The sequence below is a fragment of the Arachis ipaensis genome, chromosome B04 (genome assembly GCF_000816755.2).
Source record: "Arachis ipaensis cultivar K30076 chromosome B04, Araip1.1, whole genome shotgun sequence".
Taxonomy (NCBI): domain Eukaryota; kingdom Viridiplantae; phylum Streptophyta; class Magnoliopsida; order Fabales; family Fabaceae; genus Arachis; species Arachis ipaensis.
In genome coordinates, this window is record NC_029788.2 from 123316195 (window position 1) to 123328017 (window position 11823).

At 37.8% G+C, this 11823-nt stretch overlaps 1 long non-coding RNA gene across 1 annotated transcript; it reads left to right on the top strand.

Moving 5' to 3' along the window:
- LOC110270790 lies at nt 2578–3283 on the top strand. Its single transcript, XR_002360421.1, has 2 exons — nt 2578–2932; nt 3042–3283. It is a non-coding gene; the product is annotated as an uncharacterized LOC110270790 (long non-coding RNA).

The window sequence follows — 11823 nt, forward strand, 5'->3', positions numbered from 1 at the left end:
TAAAGATATTTTTAATAGTTTATTCTAAATTTGAATAAAGTTTTTTTTATGTTTAGGTTTTAGACTAACGAATATACGAAAACCTGGTTAGATAGTATTTTTTTTTTTTATGTTTACATTTGGGAATATGTGTATTTGATGTAATATATATGGGAAAAAATGGGTAAAGAGTTCTAAAATTGTATCAAAAATTTAAAATTAACAATCCTTTATTATGCTTATGCCATGAGAAAAGTGACAAAAAAAATGTGTATTATTCAATATGTAGAATAAAGAAAAAAAATTTTTAGGTAAAGGATTGAGAATTGAAAATTGAAGATAAAATAGATTATGTTAGGAAAAATAATTTAAGAAATTTGAATAAATTATTACAGTTTGATTAGTTTTGTCATTAGTTTAATGTGTGGTTGTAATTAATTATAGTAGGAATATATGGTAGGGATATATAAGATATAAATTGTTTTTTTAGTTTTTTATTTATTTCAAAAATTTTTAGATCGTATACGTATTAATAATAATAACAAAATATTTATTTTTATTTTTTATATCGATCCAAATGAAATTATTAATTTTTTATTATTTTAAAAAATTATATTTTTAAATCGAATATTTAATTAATTATATGAGTACAATGCCGTGTGAGCTATAACTCATTGGCAATGTTTAATGTAGTTTGAGTCATTATATTCAAGATGTGTAAAATTGGGCTCATTTTTTTTATTATGAATTTGGTATTGGAGCCGTGCAATAAAATGGATGCATGTCCAAAATTTTCACTGCTATGGAGATTAATCAAAACGTAGGTTACGTTTTATTTTCCTTTTCATTATTTTTTTGTTAAAAGATATAGACAAACGCAGCTTGCGTTTTTTTTTAAAGGTTTTTAAATTTTTTTTAAGTTCAGTCGTAGCTTACGTTTTTGCTGTGGACAATAAAATTTTTTTTTTGAAGTAACAAAACGCATCTTACGTGTTACTTTTATGTGTCAGTTTTTTTCATAGAATAGCCAAAACACAGGTTGTGTTTTATGGGCTGTCAGCTTTTTTTTTTTCGAAATATTAAAAATGTATGTTGCGTTTTGTTTTAAAAAAAATATTTTAACCAAGAGTTCGGCCTATAAATACGAAACAAGATTCTCATTCAGCTTGCCTCACTCCATTTTTACTCATTGTATTCTTCTTTCTTTTACATATACTGTAGTTCTGAGTTTTTTTGGCAGTTAGGTGTGTCCAAAAAGTTGGATTAAGTGAGGTTGCAGTTATGGAAAATATTGCAAATTTGCGAGTGTATTATAACGGTGAGGTTAAACTGTAAGGCCCACATCGGTTGGGGAGGGGAACGAAGCATGCCTTATAAGGGTATGGATACCTCTCCCTAGCATGACGCGTTTTGACGACTGAGTGTGGGGGGCTTCGGCCATCATCCCTATCGTCAAAGGCAAAACCGTGAGGCCTTATGTGCCAAAGCAGACAATATCGTGCTAGCGGGTGGTCTGGGCTGTTACAGATGGTATCAGAGCCAGAATCCGGATCGATGTGCCAGCGAGGGCGCTGGGCTCCCTTAGGGGGTGGATTGTAAGGCCCACATCGGTTGGAGAGGGGAACGAAGCATGCCTTATAAGGGTGTGGATACCTCTCCCTAGCATGACGCATTTTGACGAGTGAGTGTGGAGAGTTTCGGGTGGTCTGGGCTGTTACATGTAAGACCCAGAATTTTTGAATAAATCTTATTATAAATTAATTTCAATTCGTTCATTCATTAGAAATTTTATTTCCAGAAATTATTTTATTAAAGCTAATTAAATCAGGTTTTGATAATTAATTAGAAATTTTACTTAATTTTATAGATATTGAATAATTTTCTATATTTAGATTATATAGCGTAACAGTTGTAAAAGAATAAGAATTTTATATAATTCGATTTTAAATGAATTGTATTTATATCATTTAATACTTAAAGTTAAAGATAAAGAAAATTAATCCCCAAAATATCACCCTAACCCCAATTTTCCTAACCCTAGCCGCCTTACCTCCTTCAGCCACCAAAGTCCCTCTTCTTTTCTCAAACTCAGCAGCAATACATGGAAAAAAGAAAAAAAAAAAAGAGGAAAGGGATAACGGAAAGAAAGAGAGAAATGAGGGAAGAGAAGAGGAAGGTTGCGCCGGCGCCACTGGGTCCCGCCACTGCCGCCGCTCGTATTCCGCCGCGTCGCCATCTCGCCGCGTCTAGCTTGCCACCAATCTGTCCATGAACCGCCGTCAAGGAAGGAGAGAAAGCAAGTGCGAGGGAGCTATTCTGTCACCGAGAAGAGAGATGTGTGAGAGGGAGATCTTCGGCGCCGTCCTCGTCTGAACCGCCGCCAGATCCGCCGCTACCGCCGCTGAGGGAAACCGCTGTGGGTCCGCACGAAGGGAGCCAGACACCACGGGGAAGAAGTTGCTCGTCGCATCATAGTCACCGTCGCTGGGGCTATGAACCGTCGCTGTGAACCGCGCGAGAGCCAGTGGAGGAGGGAGCCTCTGCTGCGTCACCGCCGAGCTTCCATCAGCGCCGAACCGCCATGCCGTTGCCGCTACTCTTGCTCTTGCCCTTGCTCTTGCTCTATACTGCTCTGTTTTGCCCCTGCTTCTGGCTTTCGCAATTGCCATAGTCCCTGCCGCCATGGATGTTGCCGTTAGAGTTGTTGGAAACCAACGATGGAGCTGCCCGAAAACCCTATTGTTGCTGCTTTATTATTTTATTGTAAGCTATCTCTATTTCCAATTCCATTGAATTCATTTTCATTTCCGATTCCATTGAATTTGAACTCTCTAGTTTGTTGCAACCTTGGTTAATGCTGTGAGGATTACTGATGTCGCTGTTACTGGAGTATCATTGGAATCGACGTCATTATTACCCTAGTTAATGCTGCTCCCTTCCCATATTTCTTTTGGTAAGATTGGTTTTGTTCTACAACCAATATTCTGATTATTGCTCCTTTGATGATCTGTTCTATTTTATCCTTGCATTTGCCTCAGCTTCTATTAAATTTCCTTCCAAAGTTGCTGTTGCTGTTACTAGAGTTGTGGGTGATGCCGCTACTGTTCCGGTGGTGTTGGAATGACTACTGCCGCCACGATCTGGGGATAGAGGAAATTGTTATGTTAAATAATACGATTGCGACATCGAGGTAGAGGTTTTCTTAAAATTCATTTTATCTTACAGAGTTGTTGTAAATAGATATTAATGTGAGAAACATATGTCTGTGATTATGATTGTCTTATAAATGTGGTTGTTTGCTGGACTGAATGATTGATTGCTTGTCTGCTTCAGCAACTCAATCAATCATTCAGTCCAGCAAACAACCACATTTATAAGACAATCATAATCACAGACATATGTTTCTCACATTAATATCTATTTACAACAACTCTGTAAGATAAAATGAATTTTAAGAAAACCTCTACCTCGATGTCGCAATCGTATTATTTAACATAACAATTTCCTCTATCCCCAGATCGTGGCGGCAGTAGTCATTCCAACACCACCGGAACAGTAGCGGCATCACCCACAACTCTAGTAACAGCAACAGCAACTTTGGAAGGAAATTTAATAGAAGCTGAGGCAAATGCAAGGATAAAATAGAACAGATCATCAAAGGAGCAATAATCAGAATATTGGTTGTAGAACAAAACCAATCTTACCAAAAGAAATATGGGAAGGGAGCAGCATTAACTAGGGTAATAGTGACGTCGATTCCAATGATACTCCAGTAACAGTGACATCAGTAATCCTCACAGCATTAACCAAGGTTGCAACAAACTAGAGAGTTCAAATTCAATGGAATCGGAAATGAAAATGAATTCAATGGAATTGGAAATAGAAATAGCTTACAATAAAATAATAAAGCAGCAACAATAGGGTTTTCGGGCAGCTCCATCGTTGGTTTCCAACAACTCTAACGGCAACATCCATGGCGGCAGGGACTATGGCAATTGCGAAAGCCAGAAGCAGGGGCAAAACAGAGCAGTATAGAGCAAGAGCAAGAGCAAGAGCAAGAGTAGCGGCAACGGCATGGCAGTTCGGCGCTGATGGAAGCTCGGCGGTGACGCAGCAGAGGCTCCCTCCTCCACTGGCTCTCGCGCGGTTCACAGCGACGGTTCATAGCCCCAGCGACGGTGACTATGACGCGACGAGCAACTTCTTTCCCGCGGTGTCTGGCTCCCTTCGTGCGGACCCACAGCGGTTTCCCTCAGCGGCGGATCTGGCGGCGGTTCAGACGAGGACGGTGCCGAAGATCTCCCTCTCACACGTCTCTCTTTTCGGTGATAGAATAGCTCCCTCGCGCTTGCTTTCTCTCCTTCCTTGACAGCGGTTCGTGGACACATCGGTGGCAAGCTAGACGCGGCGAGATGGCGATGCGGCGGAACGCGAGCGGCGTCGGTGGCAGGACCCAGTGGCGCCGGCGCAACCTTCCTCTTCTCTTCCCTCATTTCTCTCTTTCTTTCCGTTATCCCTTTCCTCTTTTTTTTTTTTCTTTTTTCCATGTATTGCTGCTGAGTTTGAGAAAAGAAGAGGGACTTTGGTGGCTGAAGGAGGTAAGGCGGCTAGGGTTAGGAAAATTGGGGTTAGGGTGATATTTTGGGGATTTAGGATTTTAGTAAAAATTAGGTATAAGGATAATTTGATAATTTTAAATAAAATTGGAATATAAAGTATTAATATTTGAAAAACTAATTTAATCTCTAAAATTACTGATGGTTTCAGTGGCTAAGAGAAGGGGGGTTGAATCTTAGCCCCCTTTTTTTGTTGCTAACACTTGCTGAATTCAGAGGAGGCTTTTCTGTTTTGGCTCGTCTCTGGACACGAGACTTTTTCTTTTATCTCATCCCTAGTCACGAGACTTTTTGTTTTGTCTCGTCACTTTGCACGAGACATTTTTAGTTTTTGCTCCTGTGCAGTAGAAAATAGAAATGGAGTAGGAGAAAAGAAAGATTACACCCAGATATATCCTGGTTCAGCTGCTAAGTGCAGTGCAGCCTACATCCAGTCTCCATCACAACAATGATGGAATTTCACTATAATCAACCTGATTACAAACTGTAAAGTGCTAACCCAACTTACAAGGGGATTCCCACAGAATCATGAAACACAACATAGATGAACAAAGGAACTCTAAGACATCTATGGCTTTTTCTTTTAATTTTGCACTCTCTGCCTTTTTCCGCTCTATGGCTTTTTCATACAAACCTCACTGTTTGCCTTTTTTCCATGAGAATCAAGACATGACAAAATTAAACAGAAAAATACTAAACATAATACATTGAAGGAGAAGAAAATCTGTAAGCTTAGGTAGCTCTGAGAATTCTGTGCCTTGCACTCTCACTGCTTACTTCTAACTCCTTGCTCCAACCAGTGGCTGTTCTCCCTTTTTATAGAAGAGAGAAGCCTCCACACTTGAAGTCAAAAGCCCAAGCCAACTTCTTCTTCCTTCAAGAAACCGGTTCGGCCATACAGAGAGAAAAGAGATAACCATGCAATAACCAACATGCAATTACCTCTAGTCCTTCCTTGATCATCACCCTTCATCAATCCGAGCTCTCCATCCTTGGCTTGCTTTCCAAGATGGATTTTTGGCCCTTGATGCTTCATGATGATAATGACTTCATCTGCTTCAATCTCTGCCTTAACCATCACTTCGCCACTTTAGCTACTCCCTGTGGTGGTTAAACAGAATCAAAGACAAGCCATGCTTCAAGAATCTCCCTTGCTGGCCGAATCTTTACCTTCCCTTTTTGAGCATGAAGAGCTCAAGATAACCTCACCAAATCTAACCACATTTGGTGAATATCTCAGCCACAGCTCATTTTTATTTTAGTATGTTTTCTTGCCATCATCAGCTTGATGGTTTTGATGCATGCAAATTCTTCCTTTTCTTGGTTGATGAGCATAGCGTCCATAGCTTCCTGGACAAGGACCGAAGGAAGAAGAAGAAAGAGATGAGAGAGAATGTGAAGTTAAAGTAAAAGCAATTAAATGAAACTGAAACATATTGATAGATTGCTTTTACTTCCCTTGCTTTGAGTAGCGTATAGCATTAATCATAATGATTCCCTATCAAATCAAAGTCAAGTTCTCTCTCATGTTTCCAATGCTAGCTTATTAAGTTTTGAAATCCATTCTTAGCAAGCAATGGAATCCGTTGGAAAGCATGAAGCCTATTTGCTTTCTTAGTTTCGGACCAGGCTTGGAACCATTCATCACTAATAAGACTTGGACTTGTAGTCTTGAAATTAAAGCTGGCCCAATTAATAACATTTGCTTTCTTGATGAATTTGATTTCGGATCAAGCATAGAGCACATGAGAAAGCATTTGTTTGGGCTTGCAATAATAATATTTATTCTGGCCCATTTAATAATTCAGCCTCATGGTATGAGAAACATGTAGCAAGGCTGATTATTGGGCTTAAACTAGAAATTCATTTTTCGGCCCAATAGAAAATCTGCACAACAAAATTATTAATTTAGTAAGTATGAATTAAGATCAAATTAATAATTTTGTAATTAAATATTTTAATAATGTTTGTTCATCATCAAAATTAAATAAGAGTTTTCCAAACTCATCAATCTCCCCCTTGATGACAAACATTATTAAAATTGAAATGGAAAGAAATTTAGATATTGAGTAAAGAATACTCCCTTTGAATTTGAATTTCTCCACCTTTCTAAATGTCACATAGCTCCCCCTTGATGTATGCTTATTTTACCAAGGGAAGCATTAACCTGTAACATTTAAATCAAGCTTCAAGTAACAATGTTATTTAGCATATTTTATGATGCTAAATGCTTGATCTATGAGCAGTTTTAATTGATAATCAAAACTCATTTGATATCATAAACTGATTTACTGCTCAAACATTTACACACATCAAATAATTGTTGTTCAAAAATTATTCAAATATTTTTCCCAGACAGGATATCAGAGCAAAATTATTATGGAAAAAATATTTTGAAGCACACATGTTCTTGAAGCACACATGATCAAAACATGGCAGTTGTTATATTTTACATAGTTTAAAGGAACTGCCAAAAATATCAAGCATGTTAATCCAAGATAAAACAGAGTATTCAATATAAACATGCATTTTTATCAAAGTTAATTAACAACCAGTCATCCATGTAATCAAGATAAATGTATTGCCAATCATCACAAACTAAATGCCAAATGCATTTCCAGCAGCAGTAATCATAGTGAACCAAAAGCAATATCAAAATGCAATATCAAATGTATCCTTTTAACAAGGGTGATCATAAATTTTCAAACGAAAATTTCATCCCCTGTTTCATGTTCATCCCTGTTTTTCATTTCAATTTTCAGCACTTTCTCCCCCTTTTGTCATCAAAGGGGCACCTGCAAAATAAATGAAAACAACATACCAAACAGCAGAATATTTGTTTTCCACCAAAAACTGTGTACAAGCTCCAAAGGATTCCTAAAAGATGAAAATTTTAAGGATTTGGATCCTTTAAGACTGAATCATATTTTCACAAGGAAATATTTTTCAAACACCTTAATAAAATTCCATATCACACATGCATTTGAGCAAATAAATTTATCAATGATAATCAAAGCTCAAGTCAGAATTAATCCATAAAGTGCTCAAAAACAGAGCCAGATCAAAGCAAAACAAAACAGGACAATAAATCAATGAAACATAACAAAGCATCAAATATACAAAGAGCAAAATGACAGAGCATTCAGCAGCAGTAGCAGCAACAAGGAGTATTAAATGCTGAATGGAGAAAGAAGATTAGGTGGTTAATGACCATTAAGTTGAGTGGAGAGAGAGGGTTATGCACGGTGATCAACAAGGAAAGATTTTAAAATTAAAACTGAAAGGTTAACTCCTAGAATCAAGGGATGAGGAAAGGAAAAAGATTTGATTTGATAATAACCACTTCCAAAAATATTTGATGACAACCAAGAGATTTTGTGATTTTATTTTTCAAATAAAATGAGGAACTAACAAAACTGTCATGGTGGGGTCAAAGATATTTGGTGGGGCCCATGAAATTAAATTCTGCATTGCCTCCCCCTTGATCATAACCCTTCCATCATGCCCTCATTTTTATCTCGTCCATACCTACGAGACAAAACTGAACAGTATCAAATATTCACAAATTATCAAAAGAACTTAAATCAAACATTCCCAAACTTTTTCTCAATGTACAGAATCTGTCTTTACAGAGGGATTTTGTAAAAATATCAGCAATTTGGTCTTCAGATTTTACAAATTGAATATCAATAGTACCCTTTTGCACATGTTCTCTAATGAAATGATATTTTATCTCAATGTGCTTGGTTCTTGAGTGCAGAACATGATTTTTTGAAATGTTTATAGCACTCATATTATCACAAAATAAGGGTATACTATTGATTTTTAATTTGTAATCTTCCAATTGTGTTTTTAACCAAATTAATTGTGAGCAACATGCAGATGCGGAAATGTATTCTGCTTCAGCTGTGGATAAAGCCACTGTGGCTTGCTTTTTGCTTGACCACATATTGAGTGAGCTCCCAAGGAAGCAACACATGCCGGATGTGCTCCGTCTATCCACTCTATCTCCCGCATAATCTGCATCACAAAACCCTACTGCACAAAAATCATCAGATTTAGGATACCATAAGCCATAATCACAAGTTCTCTTAATGTATCTAATGATGCGTTTAACAGCTGTAAGATGAAATTCTTTTGGGTGAGATTGAAATCTTGAGCAAACATCCACACTTTGAACAATATCCGGTCTAGAGGAGGTAAGGTACATGAGTGAACCTATCATTCCTCTATACCTTGTTTCATCCACATCTTGGCCATCATCATCCTTTTCAAGTTTTGTGTTAGGATGCATTGGAGTACCCATTGATTTGGAATTTTCTAGGCCAAACTTTTTGATAAGCTCTTTTGCATACTTTCCTTGGTAAATAAAAGTACCACTAGGAGTTTGTTTAATTTGGAGGCCAAGAAAGAAAGTAAGCTCTCCCATTAAACTCATTTCAAACTCACTAGTCATGAGTTTTCCAAACTCTTCACACAAGGAAATGTTGGCCGATCCAAATACAATGTCATCAACATAAACTTGAACAAGGAGTATGTCATCATTAGATACTTTAATAAATAAAGTAGCGTCGGTGGTACCCCTTTGAAATTGATTTTCCAACAAGAAGGCACTAAGCCTTTCATACCAAGCTCTTGGAGCTTGTCTAAGACCATAAAGAGCCTTAGTTAATTTGAAAACATGATTTGGAAACTCTTTTTGTTCAAAACCGGGGGGTTGTGCCACATACACTTCTCTATCAATAAAGTCATTAAGGAAAGCACACTTAACATCCATTTGAAACATTTTGAAACCTTTATGGGCGGCATAGGCAAGAAGCAATCTAATTGCTTCCATTCTAGCTACCGGAGCAAAAGACTCATCAAAATCTATACCCTCTTCTTGATCGTAACCTTGGGCCACTAATCTAGCCTTGTTACGAACAACTTGTCCATCCTCACCAAGTTTATTTTTAAATACCCATTTAGTACCTGTTACCTTCTTACCATCCGGATGAGGTACTAATGTCCAAACCTCATTCTTGTCAAATTGAGCAAGCTCCTCTTGTATGGCCTTGGCCCATGATGGATCTTCAAGAGCTTGTTTGACATTGTTGGGCTCCATTTGTGACAAGAGAGCGAGGTTGCTAGGTTCGGTTTGCCTTTTGGTGGAGGATCTTATTGTTACACCATGAGAGAGATCACCAATGATGAAGTCATGAGGATAACCCCTCATGGACTTCCACTCTCTAGGCTTTCGGACAGGTGTAGAGCTTTGATGAACTTCTGGTGGTCTCACTGTTTCAGTTGCTCGTGCCTGCTCAGGAGACAAAATGGAAATGTCTCCTCTAAACTGACGAGACAAAACCGGGCTGACAGATTCTTCATTTTACACAGATTTGGGATTTTCTTGATTGGTTCCTGCCTCTTCACAATCTGAATCATTATCCTTCACAATACTGGGAATTAAGTTAGAATCACAAAAAGTAACATGTATGGATTCCTCTATTGTCCTATGCTCCTTGAGATAAACTCTATAGGCCTTGCTTGTGGTGGAATATCCAACAAACATTCCTTCATATCCTTTTGCATCATCACCGAAAGTGACAAGCCCTCCATCATATTTATCAAGTTTTATGAAGAAGGCTGTCTTTCCGGTCATATGCCTAGAACATCCGCTGTCCATATACCACATATTTTCCTTCCTTTTGGATGCTAGGCACACCTACAAAACAAGCTTAAGTAACCTTAGGTATCCAAATCTTTTTGGATCCTTTTACGTTAAACTATCTTCTATGTCCTAAGCCATTGTAATAAAAAACAATTTTGTAAACCTTATCACCGACCATTCTTTCACCAAAAAAGCATTGAGTGGGAAAGTGTCCATTCCGATTGCATAGTCTACAAAATCTTGGAGTTGCTGTTTTGTTAAGGTAGGTGGGATCTTGAAATCTTGTATCATTAGAAGATGAAGCAATATTTTCAAAATGTGATTTTTCAGATTTATAGAAACCAGCCTTATCATAAAGAGGTTTTTGACTAGCCAAGATGTGATTCAGATTTTCGAAACTTTGGGTGAACTTGGCTAAGTCTTCCTTAAGTCTTTTAACCTCTTTAAGCAACTCTTCATTTTGCTTAAAACAATCTACATATGCAAGAACAAAATGATTACTTTCACAGCTTCTAACTTGGGCTCTTAACTGCTTATTCTCTTCAACAAGATCACAAGCAGTTTCGGCCTCTCTCACTTTTTCTTTTAAAAAACTGTTTTCAGCCTTAAGAATGGTGATTTGTTGTTCAAGTTCTTGATTTTCCAGCAGAAAACATCTTATTTTTTCAGAAAGGTGGTCTATCATCAGATGAAGATCTTCAGTGTTAGGATTATGAAAGACTACCTGATCTATGTGATCTGCCATGAGACAAGGCTGTGACTTGGTTTCGGATTCCTCATCATCATCATCCGAGTCATTTTCCAAATCTTCCCATGAGGCCATCAGTCCTTTCTTCTTTCCTCTTTTCGGCTTCTCCTCCTTTTTTAACTTGGGACAATCAGATTTGAAATGCCACATTTTCTTGCAGTTGTAACAAGTTACTTTGCTAAGGTCTTTCTTCACTTTCCTTGAGCTGCTGCCTTTGCCTTTAAGCTTCATCATTTTCCTGAATTTTTTGGCAAACAACACAAATTCATGTTCAGAGAAGTTATCACTGGACTCTTCATCCAGAGGGTTAGTCATAGAAGAAAAAGCAATTCCTCAGCACAGTTGAGCAGATTAACTGCCTTAGCATTTACTTCTATCTTCTTCCTATCTTCCTCAGTCCATCTTGCTTCTGGTTTGAGAGAGACTACTCCTTCAGCACTTGTGGTAGTTGGAAATTGAGGCCCTTCCAGAATAATCTTCCAAAGTCTGTAATCCACTGCTTGTACAAATATCTTCATCCTCTCCTTCCAATAGGTATAATTTTTCCCATTGAAAAGAGGAGGTCTGTTGCTTGATTGACCTTCAGTCAGATTATAGGACACCACATTTGCGCCACTGTTTTCTGCCATGAGGATCTTTACTCCAAACTGCAAAGCTTGATCTCTTTGAGACCAAGCTCTGATACCAATTGATGGTTTCAGTGGCTAAGAGAAGGGGGGGTTGAATCTTAGCCCCCTTTTTTTGTTGCTAACACTTGCTGAATTCAGAGGAGACTTTTCTGTTTTGGCTCGTCTCTGGACACGAGACTTTTTCTTTTATCTCGTCCCTAG